Source organism: Equus asinus, chromosome 6 (genome assembly GCF_041296235.1).
Source record: "Equus asinus isolate D_3611 breed Donkey chromosome 6, EquAss-T2T_v2, whole genome shotgun sequence".
NCBI lineage: Eukaryota > Metazoa > Chordata > Mammalia > Perissodactyla > Equidae > Equus > Equus asinus.
In genome coordinates, this window is record NC_091795.1 from 62,593,937 (window position 1) to 62,607,984 (window position 14,048).

The 14,048-nt window shown below is 46.7% G+C and overlaps 1 long non-coding RNA gene across 1 annotated transcript; it reads left to right on the forward strand.

Annotated features, from left to right (window-relative positions):
- Positions 1-6,530: 6,530 nt before the first annotated feature.
- On the forward strand, positions 6,531-13,458 carry LOC123286336 (uncharacterized). The gene is made up of 3 exons (XR_006528633.2): positions 6,531-7,824; positions 8,317-9,243; positions 13,193-13,458. It is a non-coding gene; the product is annotated as an uncharacterized lncRNA (long non-coding RNA).
- The last annotated feature ends 590 nt before the right edge of the window (positions 13,459-14,048 follow it).

Sequence of the window (14,048 nt, forward strand, 5' to 3'; positions counted from 1 at the left end):
GGCCGCCCCCTCGGGTCCACCACAGTGGCTGATGTGGGCAACAGGGACGGAAATTTGTGGCAACAGATCCCCCCAGCCTGTGGTGTCCTGTGTCCAGCCTGGGCAGTGGCCCTGCTGCCTGTGGTGACACCCACAGTCTGAGGCTGTGGGGTCCTCACCTCCTCTTTCCTGTGGAGTGATTTGAGCCTCCTTGTCTTCCGTTGGTTCCCATCTGATTTCTGAGCTGCCAGCTTCAAATTTAAGGCAATTCTGTGAGCTCTCCCCCAAAATTTTCACTAGATTCTTTTTCTGCTTAAATCCTCTGTTCCCAAGAATCTGACTGAATCACACATTACCTGAGAAAGTGTATGAGACAGCCCTCTGTAAAGCATAAAGCACCAGGAAAATGAGAGTTGTCGGTATTCAAGGCCTCCAGGCAGAAAACCCTCACAGATACCCGGCCCTCACAGGGCCTTGGTGGCTCCCACAGCGACCCTCCTCCACCCCCCGGGGTCTGCAGGCCAGCGCCCACTGCCCTGGAATGGAGGACCCAGAATGGAACATGCTCCCTCAACTTTATCTTTCTTACCGAGAGCCAAGGACACAAAATTGGAAACAAATACACCAGCAGGAGGGGTGAAATGGGCTTCGCTGTTTCATGGTCAATGTAATTATTAATCAGTAGGATGTGGCTGCTGTTGGGGCATGGCTTACAGTGAGCTCTGGAACACATTTTCCTGTCCATCCTTGAGTCTGGGAGAGAGGACACGACAGGGATTCAGGTACCCACTGTCCCAGAGAGGGCGAGGGACTTGCCAAGGTCACGTGGAGCAGAGCTGGAGCTAGGACCCAAAGCTGCAGTCCCCAGCCCCAGTCCACCCTGAGGGACCCCAACACAGACTGTGTGCAGAGGCAAGGCCTCAGCTTGTGGCCAGTGTAGTAGCGACAGAAACATTATATGGTCTTGAGTTGCATCAGAGTTAATACGCTGCATTAGTAACTACCACAGCAAGCGGGTGTCACCTTTCCACCTGCAGAGTACTCACCGCTTAAAATAAACCAGCCAGGCCCCTGCAGGCTGTGCCGCTCAGTCCAGGGTCTGAGAGTCCAGAGGGTTATGGCAGAGGGAGGGGGAGCTTAGCAACTTCTAACAATTTACTCTAAGGATGTGTGTATATACACATGTGACACGATGTGTATACAAGGTTATTTGTCGCAGCCGTGTTTGTAGCAGCAGGAAACATAGGAAACAGCCCTGTGTCCATCAACAGGGCACTGGGTACCGTGCGCTGGTGCTTCCGTATGGGGGACACTGCTGCTGCTTAACACAAACGTGAGCAGGCTCTCTATGACTGATGTGGAAAGATCCCCTCACGATGTGAGGTGAAAACATCGAGTCACAAAAGTAGGAATAGTAGCTACCATTTATGCAGAAAAGAAGGCCAAAAGAACCTCTACAACATATAGAATCTCTGGAGATTACATAAGATGGAAACATCGGGGGCTCCTGGAGAGGGGACCTGGTTGGTTGGGAGAAAGGAGTGGCAGGGAGAATTTTCAAGGAATATCCTTTTGTTCCTTTTGAATCTGGAACTGGGAGAATGTATTACCTATTTAATAAATAAATAAACGCATGTGATAGTTTTTGCTTTTGTGGTTGCATATGAAGTTTTAAAAGATAAGAACTAAAAGCAATGGATTTCAGATGGTCAGTTTTCAGCCAACAGTGAGGGGGATATTCGGGGAACTGGAGACCCTCCCAGCTCTGCAGGTGGCTGTCTTGTCTGTGAGATGGACGGTAAGGAGGAGGGGTCCTTCTCAGAGCCTGGGGAGCCCCTTCCAGGCTGGACCAGAACTCCCAGCGGGGCACTCGCCTGATTCCCTCCTGGCCCCAGAGGAAGAAGGCAGGGGGCAGGAGGTGCGGCAGCTGTGGCTCTCCTGTGTTTGCACAGCTGCACAGGCCTGGCTGCTGCCCCATGCTGAGCAGGGGCACCAGGAAGATCCACCTCCCTGGGGGATCATCACCTGCTATGCCACCACGAGGGCTACATCCTCTTTGGTTAAGGTGTCGCCCTGTCCCAAGTTCCACTTTCAAAATATACGCCCCTCGGCTGTGGATCGAGAGGCATCCCACATACTGTCCCTAACAGTAGTTTATCAAACGTTTTCACCCAGACAGGAGGAGCCCGGGGTGCATGACCACTTCTGCAGTGGGTTGAACAGTAATCCCCTGGAAAAGGATTTGTTCACCCAGAACCTCAGAATGCGATCTTATTTCAAAAGAGGATCTCTGCGCATGTAATTAAGGTAAGGATCACAAGATAAGATCATCCTGACTTAGGATGGGCCCTAAATCCAATGATGAGTGTCCTTATAAGAGAGAGAAAAGAAGACACAGAGGGGGAAAGCCACATGAGGGTGGAGGCAGAGTGACGCATCTACAAGCCAAGAAACGTTGAGGATTGCCGGAGCCACTAGAACCTGGAGATGGGCGTGCAGCAGGCTCTCCCTCAGAGCCTCTGGAAGGGACCAACTCTGCTGACACCTTGATTTAGGACTTCTGACCTCCAGAACTCGGAGAAAGTAAATTTCCATTGTTGTAAGCCATGCAGTTTGTGGTATTTAGTGATGGCAGCGCCAGGAAACTAAGACAGCCTTTGAGCTTTGCTGAGGAAGAGGAGGGGGCTTGGGGCAGCCAAGGTCACCTCAAGGACTTTGCAAATTAAGGGTTGGCCCTGCTGCTGTGTGACCCTGGGAAGGCAGCACAGGGTGGCCTGTTTGAAGACAGACATCCAGGGAAGGCTGGCCCCGCTCTGGTCTGGGGCTCTCGTTCACAGCTCCCCGGGGTGGGAGCATTCCCTGCAGTGGGTGTTTTTCTCTGATGGGGAAGGTGTGCCTGCCCTGTCGCTAGGAAACAGGGAGCCGGGCCTGTGGGCTCCCAGCCTGGAGCGAAGGCAGATGGTGACAAGATTAAATAGTGCCTTTCATTTCAACATAGGAAATGTTTTCAATTCTCCTCTCTTCATGTCTCTAAAAAAAGGCAAGTGGCGGAAACGTCCCGCTGGAAATTTATTAACAAAAGCCCAGGCAGCCCAAAAAAAGCAGACTTTTTTTTTCCACATGTCTCTCCAGCCGGCCTGCAGGCATTCTGAGCGGCATTTCTGCCTTATCACCATGACCTGCCAGGCACGGCACCGTGCCTCATTCAATCCTCACAGTTGCTGGACGAAGGGGGTTCTGTCGCTATCCTATTTCACAGATGAGGAGACTGAGGCCTACGGAATGAAAATAACCAGTTGGCAAGTTGTGAAGTTGGAACTTCATACACGATAGTGCTACCCTTCATTATATGCCCCTTAGTGATAAGGTTTGTGAAAGTCCTTGGAGATAAGGGCAGTATAAATCTAGACCCTTGTTACTATTAACACAATGAGAACAAGTAACTACAGGGCTGTGCATGCAATGAGCACAGCAAAGAGGAAACAGCTTTGTTTTTTCTGCAAATTAATTTGGGGCAAGGAAAGAAGAGGACCAGGAGAGATTAGATAGACGGGGAGGTTAAGAGACTGCAGGCCAGAGTCTGCTGGTTAGGTCAGCGTCTCCTTTGACTTGGCCATTTTGGGTACAGCTTCAGGTCACAAGACCCAGGCTCTTGGGCTGTTCAGTCAATAGCAGTGGCTGGCCGGGGCTGGCCAGGGCAGACGCTGCCCTGCACAGTCTCCTGACTACTGTGCTTTGGTGGGGTAGAGGAAAAGGGGAAGATTTCCAGTCAAGTGTCCAGATTGCTGCTGGGTACCTGGGAGAACAGAAGGACACAGACAAAGAGAAGGGAAGAGAGATGTGTTAGCTTTTAGATCCATCAGGAGAGATAGAGAGAGGGGTTGCTGGATAGGCATGTTCCCCAAACAGAATGCCACTGTCTGGCTTCCAAAGCCCTCTTTAATTCAATGTCACCCAACTACTTTGTCTTATTACCTCTTTTTCACTACTCACACTCTGCTCTTGCCAGACCACTCTCCTCTCTGACTAACAAATTCAGGAGGCCCATTCCCTGCCTCAGTGCCTTTGCTCATGCTGTGCTCCCTTTACGCTGGCCTGCCTTCCCTCCACTCATGGACAACTCTCCAGTGGCTGGTCGTTCTTCAGGATACAGAGCGAATCAACTTCTTTCATCAAATCAATCCCAATTATCCAAGAGATTCTTCTGAATTCTTCTCTGAATTCACACTTACACACAGGGTGCTACACTTTAGCACTTGGTAGCCGGTCTCTACAATGGTCCCCAGTGATCTTCACCTCCCAGTATTCGTGCCCCCATGTAGTTTTCCTCAGTGTGTAGAGCTGACCATTGTAACCAATAGGATATGGCAGAAATGACATGGTGTGAATCCCATGGCTAGGTCATAAAAGACATTGCGACTTCTGGTTCGTGCTCTCTTGGATCACATGCTCTGGAAGAATTTAACTGCCATATCAGGGTCAGGAGGACACTTAAGCAGCCCTATGAAATGGTTCATGTGGTGACGAACTGAAGCTACCAGGCAACCACCAGCGCTAATGGCAAGCACGTGAGCAAGCCATCTTGGAAGTGGATCTTCCTGCCCCAGTCCAGCCTTCAGATGACTGCAGCCTCATGAGACCCAGAGTGAGACCACCCAGCTAAACTGCGTCCAGATACCTGACCCACAGAAACAGTGTGAGGGGCAAATATTCACTGTTTTAAGCTGCTAAGTTTGGGGTAATTTGTTATTCAGTAGTAGATAACTTACACAAATGTCATCTTCAATAAACATCTTCTCAAATCTATTAAAATGCAGGGACTATGATTTTTTCCTCTTCCTTGCATTTCCCATGACTCTTGACACAAAGATGGACACTTTAGAACATGCACAACATGAGGATGTACTTGCTTGTTCATTCATTCATTACTCAACAAATATTTATTGAGTACCAATGTGCTACATACTGTGTTTACCAAAAGGGACAAAACAGATAAGTTCTCTGCCTGGAGGAGCTTATGATTCAGTCATTGAATAATCACAAGAAAATATATAATTACCATGTAAATGCTATGAATACAAAGTAAAAGAGACAGGGACCTCATTTATATTGGGAATGGGGAGGAGTCAAGAAGCGTCATTTAAGAAGAAGCCTAAAGGATAAGTAGCAATCACTCAGGCCACAGGAAAGGAAACAAGGAAAGGCATTCCAGGTGTGTGACTGTCCTCGGGGCCCTGGGACTTTGGCAGGAAGTAGGGGAAGCCGGGGGGACACTGACATGGGACAAGGTCTGTGAGGAAGCCCAGGACCAGTTCATCAGGAGTTTTATGAGTCATGTTAGGTAATATGGATTTTACTCTCAGTGCACAGGGAAGTCACTGGGGGAGTTAAGCAGGTGCTCCACGTCCCTGATAGGAAGTTATGAGGAGAATGTCTTGGAGATGGTTAAGAATGGGGCTGTAATAACAGTGGTCAGTGGCTCCTGCCATCATCCTTCGGGGAGATGACAGTGGTCTGGGCTGGGATAGTGACAGTGGGAGTGGAGAGAAATGGACAGTTGCAAGAGATATTTTGGAAGTAGAATGGACAGGAATTGGAGGTGGATGGAAGGGGGAAAGAGGCAGGTGTTAAGACTTACTGGTTCATTGGTTGATGATACAAAATCCTTCAGCAGACATTCCTCAGAGGCTGCCTTGGCCGGGACCCTTTCCTACCTTGGCGTGAAGTGGGACCCCTTCCGCTGGCCCATGACTCCACCGTCACTCCCCAACAGCTCTCACCAGGCCCAAGCAGCCCTGCCAGCATCTGCCCAGTGGCTGTGCCAGATCTGTGGGCCGCACCGTGCAGGTAACACTATCCATTTCTGTTCGCTGCAATATGGCCAGGACCCAACCCAGTGTTTGGTGCAGAATAGGTGCTCGATTAACATTGGGGTGAATGAATATACACCCAAGAAATGAATAAATGAGTGCATATCTGCCCCCGTGCCCTGTATCTATCCCTTTGATCCTGTTCTGGAGTTTAATCCGGCCCCAAACTGCTCCTGCCAGGGTCCAAGCTCTGAGCCGTGTAGACTGGCTTGGGGCAGGTGGGAGAAGGCAGGAGCCAGAAAGGAAGCAAGCCCAAGTCTGCTGGTCTTACTGATGTCCCTTCCAGCCCTAGACCTCTTCCCTGGGTCCTTGGTCGGGTCCCAGCCCTCTGCCATGGAACCTCAGAGCGTCCTGGTTTCATGTCCTGAGACCAGCTTATCACCAATTCTGCTCTGCTCTTTGCCAAAGAGGAAGCAGATCCTGTAGATCTCTGGTTCCCATACCTTGTGTATATCAGAATCACTTGGGAGCTTGTGAAAAGTACAGCTTCCTGGGGCCCTCTCCCGGTTAATCTGACCCAGTAGGTCCCGAGGCCCAGGAGATTGCATTATTAACAAGCTCTCCAAATGCTGCAGGTGGTTCCTGGATGACGCCGTGAGAAGCTCTGCTGCAGGGTGCTGGGACCTGGGTGATGCCAGGAGTGTATCGGCCAAGCTAAGCGTCCCCAGAAACATGGTTGAAGGTGGGGTGGGAGTAAGGCCTTGCCCAAGGGCCATGGTCTTCATGGCCATTAGAGGACACGCCTGGCCCAGGCCCTGGGCATGCTGATCGTAGAGGACCTCCATGTCACATCAAACACACCCACAGCCCATATTAAACATGTCTCTTTGCTCTAGAAAATTTGAAAGAACCGTCATACTTTTGAGCTTTTTAAAATGAATTATTCATACTGTTCTTATTATCACATATAAATGCTGTTATATAATAATATAACGACATATTTATTAGACATATATACCAGTAGAGTTGAATTGTAGGTGGCCATTGACATTTTATGGGCATTTAATTAACATTCACTAGTCTCAGTTTAGAAATTTTTGTCTCTGGGAGCCAATACCTTTAAATTCACGTTTCAAATATTTCCTACAGGCCCTTAAAAAAGCCAGCAGGCCTAGGGCACTGTGCCCATAAAGAGGCACTGCGCCATCCAAGGCAACTCTTCCGAGGCCATCTGGGAGCAGGGAGGGAGGTGTCTGGGTTAGCACAGGGCACGGGCAGCCTCCACATCTCCACACAAGCCCTCGGGAGTCATCCTGACACGGCTGGGGTGGTGAGCACAGCAGTGCCGGGCTCAGCGTGGCAGATGTCCACCTGCCACCTGGGCACTAAATATAGCCCATACACAAAGCCCTTTCTGCCGGGGAGCCTGCAGAGTCGCCTTAATTGGCTGGAATTGCCACAGAGAGAAGCTCTGTTAAAATGAACTGAAAACAAGCTTCGTCCCACAATTTTAGGATGCTGACACTCATAACCAGACAACGGAATCTTCCTGCCAGCAACACGATATTGCTGGTCTTAATCACTCATAAATCTTTCAGCCTGATCATCTCAGGTGTTAAGGTCTGGCCTGGTGTAGGCATCTGGGGAATACTTGCTTTCCCCAGTGACCCAACAAAGGACATTTTCCCTCAGTGTTCTGTTCCTTAGTGCTACGGACTGAATGTTTGCATCCCTTAAAATTCATATGTTGAAGCCTTAACCCCCAGTGTGGCTGTATTTGGGGATGGGGCCTCTAAGCAAGTAATTAAGGTTAAATGAGATCATAAGGTCATAACTGATAGGACTACTGTCCTTATAAGAAGAGACACCAGAGAGCTTGTTACCAAAACTTCGGTCTCTGAACTTGGTGCCAATCCAAATAATGAGAACGGAGTTTTGGGTGGGAAAAAAAGACAGCTTTTATTTTCTTTACCAGGTAAAGGGAGTACCGGCCAGCTAATGCCTTGGGAACTGACGCCTCCCCATTAAGAAGCAGGTAAGGGGTTTTAAAAAGTTTGTGAGAAATGTGGCTTCTTATAGGGAGAGGGAAGCCTGTGAACCTGCTGGTTTGGTGCTTTCCCACCAGCCTGCGTTTGGCCTTGTGAGGCTGTTTGCAAGGAGCAGGGCGGGGGGTGAGATAAACGAATCTGCAGGTGGGCGTCCTTGGTTGTCCGCCTCCATGGTGGATGGTGGATTTCAGTACCAGGAAGCCAAGGAGCTGGGGGCCTGGGAAGCCTGAGCTTCTTGATGTTCCCTGGACATCAGTTTCCCTGTAATAAACTTCAAGGATCCGTGATTGGCCAAAACTTTCGTGTGAGCCCAGCGTGAGGCTACCTGGGCTTTAACAATATGTAACTTCTGATTGGTTGTGAAGCTCAGGGATACAAAGGTTAAAGAAACAGATATTTATGTATGAGTGTAACTAAAGAAACAGGGGAAGGAGATGAGTGATTTGGTTTTAACCCTATGTATGCTGGGTTTAATGTAGGGGAACCCATATCAAGGCCGGTGTTAATTAAAAGCCTGCAACAAGCTCGCTCTCTGCGTGCACAGGAATGCAGTTTCTTCACGTGAACAGACAGTGAGATGGCAGCAGCCTATAAGCAAAGAGGAGAGGCCTCAGAATGAAACCTACCTGCTGGCACCTTGATCTTGAATTTCCCAGCCTCCAGAACTGTGAGTGTGAGAAGTAAATTTCTCGTTTTTAAGATATTTAGTCCATGGTAGTTTGTTCTGGCAGCCTGAGCTAATAAACTTAGCACCTTGCTTCTCTCATCTGAACCAGCACCGCTGAGCCCAACCCCAGGCCCACCCAATCAGAGCCTGCATCACAACAGGATGCTCAGTGATTCAGAAGCATTACTTACAACAAGGTGTTGGGCTTCTGGGAGGTCTGACTCGGCTAGCAGTCATTTGCTTCTCAGGATGAATGAGGGATCCTACATGGAGGTTGTTCAATAGGTAGGGTGGGAAAAAAGAACACTTCGAAACTAAAAATAGCTGCCAGCCTCCCAGATTTGTTGTTGGTGGCTCTTACATGATTCCATCCACGGGTAGTCTGATCTGGCTCTGAATTCAGCTGGCTTGGGCAGTGGGGAAGTCTGAACATCTTTCAACTGATACATGGATACAATATTTTCTGAAGGAGAGGTTAGTGATATTTAAAATGTGCATCCTGCCTTGTTGAAGAACTGAGAACAGATTTACATTTCTTTTCCCTTTCACGTCCACATGCCCTGAGTGACTGTTGGTTCAGGGGAATTTAATGCTACGCACCAACTCTAATCAACTGGTAATGGCCACCTGGAATGCTGCGTTGAGAAAGATTTTCAGGCTTCCTCTGGCATCAGTCAACAATAGAACCTTGATGGATTGGCGATGTCTGCCAAGAGCACGGAGTGGGAGTGACTGCCAGGTATGTGTTGATTCCACTCTAATGCAAAAGGCACAATTGACACACAAATTAACCAAGCGATTAGATCTGGTTTGGCTTGTGCTGTTGTTATTTATTAATTTGTCATATATTTCATTTATTTGCACAAACAAGATTTCCTGACTTTAGATACTCAAAAAAGAAAAATAAGCAAGAAGAACTAGAAAAAAATTTGGAAAAGAAGAGTAAGTGGGGGGAATTAGCCCTCCCAGAAGTCACCATAATTCAGTAATTCTGTTTCCTGTTTGTTGTTGTTTTTACACTTACCATCTCTGAAATTAAAGTGTGTCATCACAGTGACAGTCAGGCTGTAGTTGTCATCACCTGTCCATACACATCAACACTGGTTGAGATCGTCAGCAACTTGGAAGAAAATCCTGGAGACAATAGTGGGGTATTCTTTTAAGAAATGCTGGATCATCAAACTTGTACTCTTGATGGCACAAAGGATGATATGGGTTGGAAAAACAAGGACAAAAATCAATGGACAGAATCAAAATATGAATATGAAGACATTTTAGGACTACCTTAGCCAATTTATTCTGCTTATATTTTATTTTATGTATGTCCAAGTATGATATAAACTTCTATGTCTACAAAAGTCTAAAAGTGCTCTTTCAATAAGTATAAATTGAAATTTTAAGAGGCAAGAAAGCATTGTGTTATGGTTTAATAGGCAGCAATTGTCTTCCTTCTTGGTGGTACATAAAATAGTAGTGGGCCTTATAGTCTTGGATTAAAGGAAAAATAGATATTATAAAGTAACAATAATTAAAATGTTGCATTACAGGAGCACAACAGATTCATTCATTCATTCCTTTAGTCAACAAGTAACTTATGGGGGACACACTATATGTAAGGCACCCTTCTAGAAGCAGAAGAGCATCAGTAAAAGAAAATGTCGCAGGCCGCGTGGGGGCTTACATGCTAGCAAGAGTAGATAGATAATAAATAAACATACAAACAGAGAAATAGATAATATTTCAGGGTTGGTAAGCACAGGGTGGGGACAGGAGGTGAGGGTGCAGGGTGGGGTTTCTATTTTACATAGAGTTGTCAGGAAAGACTTTCCAAGAAGGTGGCATTTCAATAGACCTGAAGGAGGTGAAGGAGAAAGCCATGTGTGTAGCTGGGGGAAGAGCACTGTAAGTAGAGGACACAGCATGTGCTAAGGCCCTGAGGCAGGAGTCCTCCTAGCATATTCAAGGAGCAGAAGGGGGACCAGTGTAGCTGGAGATCAGCAAGAGAGTGAGTGCACGAAAGAGGAAAAATATCTGAGGTGGCTGGGGGCCAGGTCAGGTAGGCCTGGGGACTTTGTGGGACTTTGGGAGCCAATGGAGGGTTTTGAGCAGAGGAAGACATGATCTGACTTACATTTTAAAAGGATCACTCTGGCTGTGGAGCGGAGAAAAGTCCAGGGGAGGTGGGTGGAATCAGGGCTGCCATAGAAAAATCGGTTAGGAAGCTGTTGCCATAACCCAAGCGAGAGACGATGAGGCAGTGGTGGAGGTGGTGGGACTGGTTGGATTCTGGATATATTTGAGGGCAAAACTGACAGGACTTGATAGAGATTGTAGATGCAGAGAAGAGTCAAGACTTGGAGATTTGTGACTTGAGCTACAGAAGGAATGGAGCTGTGGTTTCTCGAGCAGGGAACATTGTGGGAGGAGGTTCTGGGGAAGATCAAGAGTTTGGATTCGGAAACGTTAAGTTTGAAATGCAGATTAAGCCTCCAAGTAGAGACTGAGAAGACAACTGGCTGCATGAGTCTGGAGCTCAAGAGAGAGGTCTGGGCCAGAGAAGTAAGTGCCACACAACATCAACGCACAGCTGGTGTTTAAAGGCGTTAAGGCTCAGCTTGGGAGAGAGAAGGGAAAATGTGCCAGGATAGAGCAGGAGGAGGGGAGGGGAGGAAGAGCCAGAAAAGAAGGCTGGGAAGGAGTGGCCAGAGACACAGGCGAAAACCGAGAGAGAGAGGGCTCTCTCCAGAGAGCGGCTGCTGCAGATCCGTGGGCCAGACAGAAATCCCAGAAATAGACCCCAGTACTTAGAGGAATTCAGTGTACAGTTAAAGTAAATTTCAAACCAGTGGGGAAAGAGGAATTATTCAGTAATTGGGCTGGCAGTCTGGAAAAAAAGTAAAGTTTTATCAGGATAAAGTTCAAATATACCCAATATCTAAATGTATAAATAATTAAAATTTAAACACATAAACCAGAGGAAACCACAGGAAACATTTTTTTTTAATCCTTTGTTGGTGTAGAACAAAACTTAGGGGGCCAGCCCTGTAGCTGAGTGGTTAAGTTCGTGGGCTCAGCTTCGGTGGCCCAGGGTTTCGCCAGTTCATATCCTGGGCTTGGACCTAGCACTGCTCATCAAGCCACGCTGAGGCGGCGTCCCACATGCCACAACTAGAAGGACCTACAACTAGAATATACAACTATGTGCTGGGGGGCTTTGGGGAGAAGAAGAAGAAAACAAAAAAGACTGTCAACAGATGTTAGCTCAGGTGCCAATCTTTAAAATAAAAAAACCTAGAAAGCTATACAATAGATGTGGTATATGTGCCTACATATTAATAAAAATATCTGCATGACAAAAACCATGTTTACAAAAGTCAAAAAGCAAGTGACAAAATAGGAAAAATATTTGCTACTCCTTTAGGGCTAATTTCCATCATATCTAGAGGTCCTAGATCATATCAATAATGGTCATAATAACAATAACAATGATAATAAAAGAACAAGAAGCAATAAAAACATGGGTAAAGATTGTGTACCGAGCACTCAAGGAAAGAAAAATTCAAGTGGCTTCTAAGATGCTCAGACTCACTCACAATAAAAGAAACGCAAATTAAAACTACATGAGAGAACAGATTCATCAACTGAATTTTTTTTTCCTCTGCTTTTTCTCCCCAAATCTCCCCCGTACATAGTTGTATACTTTTTAGTTGTGGGTCCTTCTAGTTGTGGCATGTAGGACGTGGCCTCAGCATGGCCTAACGGGTGGTGTCATGTCCGCACCCAGGATCTGAACCGACGAAACCCTGGGCTGACTGAAGTGGAGTGCACGAACTTAACCACTGGGCCACGGGGCCGGCCCCCTGAGTTTTTGTTGTTTTTTTTTAATTTAAAGTTTGACAAAACACCATATTGGAGAGGGTGAGTGTTTTGCAGTCCCTCCAGGTGGGAGCGTATGTAAATTGGTAAGACCACTGTGGAGAGCAATCTGGGCAACATTCGTTAAAATTACAAAAGCACAGGCCCTTTGACACAGCATTTCTCGTTTTAGGAATTTACCTGTCCATGTAGTATAGACTTATTCACTGTATGATTGATTGTTTTTGTTTTAAATAAAATTTATTTTGGGGGCCGGCCCCATGGCCGAGTGGTTAAGGTCATGCGCTCCACTTCAGTGTCCCAGGATTTCACCGGTTCGGATCCTGGCTGCAGACATGACACTGCTCATCAAGCCATGCTGAGGCGGCGTTCCACATGCCACACCTGGAAGGACCCACGACTGAAAATACACAACTATGTACTGGGGGGCTTTGGGAAGAAAAAGGAAAAATAAAATCTTAAAAAAAAAAATTTATTTTGAAATATTTCAAACTTAAAGAAAAGTTGCAACTACAGTTTGAAGAACCTTTTTTTCTTAAATCATTTACTAGTAAATTACTTTCATGTCCCCTCACCAGGTAAGTACTTTAGTGTATATTTCTATCAAATAAGGACATTCTTCTTCATACCCATAAGACAGCCATGAAAATCAGGAAATTAACAAATATAGAAAGGGTGAAAATTAGAATAAACCCTGTGGTGTTGGATTGGAATTGGAGGTATTGATATGAACTCATGATTTTCCATATACAGAGAGAGAGAAATAAATGTAGACATAAATGGGTGTGTGTATGTGTGTGTGTGTTCTTTAGCGCTGTCTCCTGAGAGCCCCTGGAAGCAGTGACATCCCATCCGCAGTGAGCACATCTGGGCACCAGATCTTGGCTTCTGAATACCATTTTCCATAAAAGGAATGAGGGCTCCGTGGAGAGATGACTAATTCCAGAGCTGGAGCAAGGCCAGATCAAGATAAGCCTGGAATGCTCTTCCAAGACTATGATGATGTTCTGAAGCTACTACTGGTCTTTTCATTTCTTCAAGGTATTAAAATTGCTGTATTAAAAACACTGGTGACACCATAAATTTAGTGTTTACTATGTCAGGCACTTTTGGACATTATTTTGATTAATCCTTACAGAACAAATTTAAGAAGTGGATTATCCTACCTTATATGTGAAGAAAACTGAGGCTAACCAATAACTTGACCCAGTGCCCCTGACCCCTCATGGGATCCCCAACTGCCTCACACTGGTTTCCTTTTCTGGCCGTGCACCCCATTCTCAGGGGCCCACCAGGCTTGTCTGTACCATGTGGCCCAGTCCTCCAGCCTTAGCTGACTGGTTGACCAGGAATTTGATACTGGAACCAGGCTGGGTCAAACAGAATCTTGAGGGACATGTAGACATGAAACTTGAAATAAAAGAATGAGAGACACAAAGATAAGGAGTCACCGAGGTTGAGACAGGTGAGGAGCAGCTCTCTGAGAAAGGGCCGCTAACTTCTTCTGAGTTGTGATTGTCAACCCTTCCATGTGATCCATCCAACAAACTCCCCTTTGGTCCTTTAAGCCAGTCAGAATCCATTTCTGTTGCCAGCAACAAAAAGAGCCTTAATTAATAAGCAAGAATCACATATGGTAGAGACGGGATTTAAAATTTAGACTCTAAA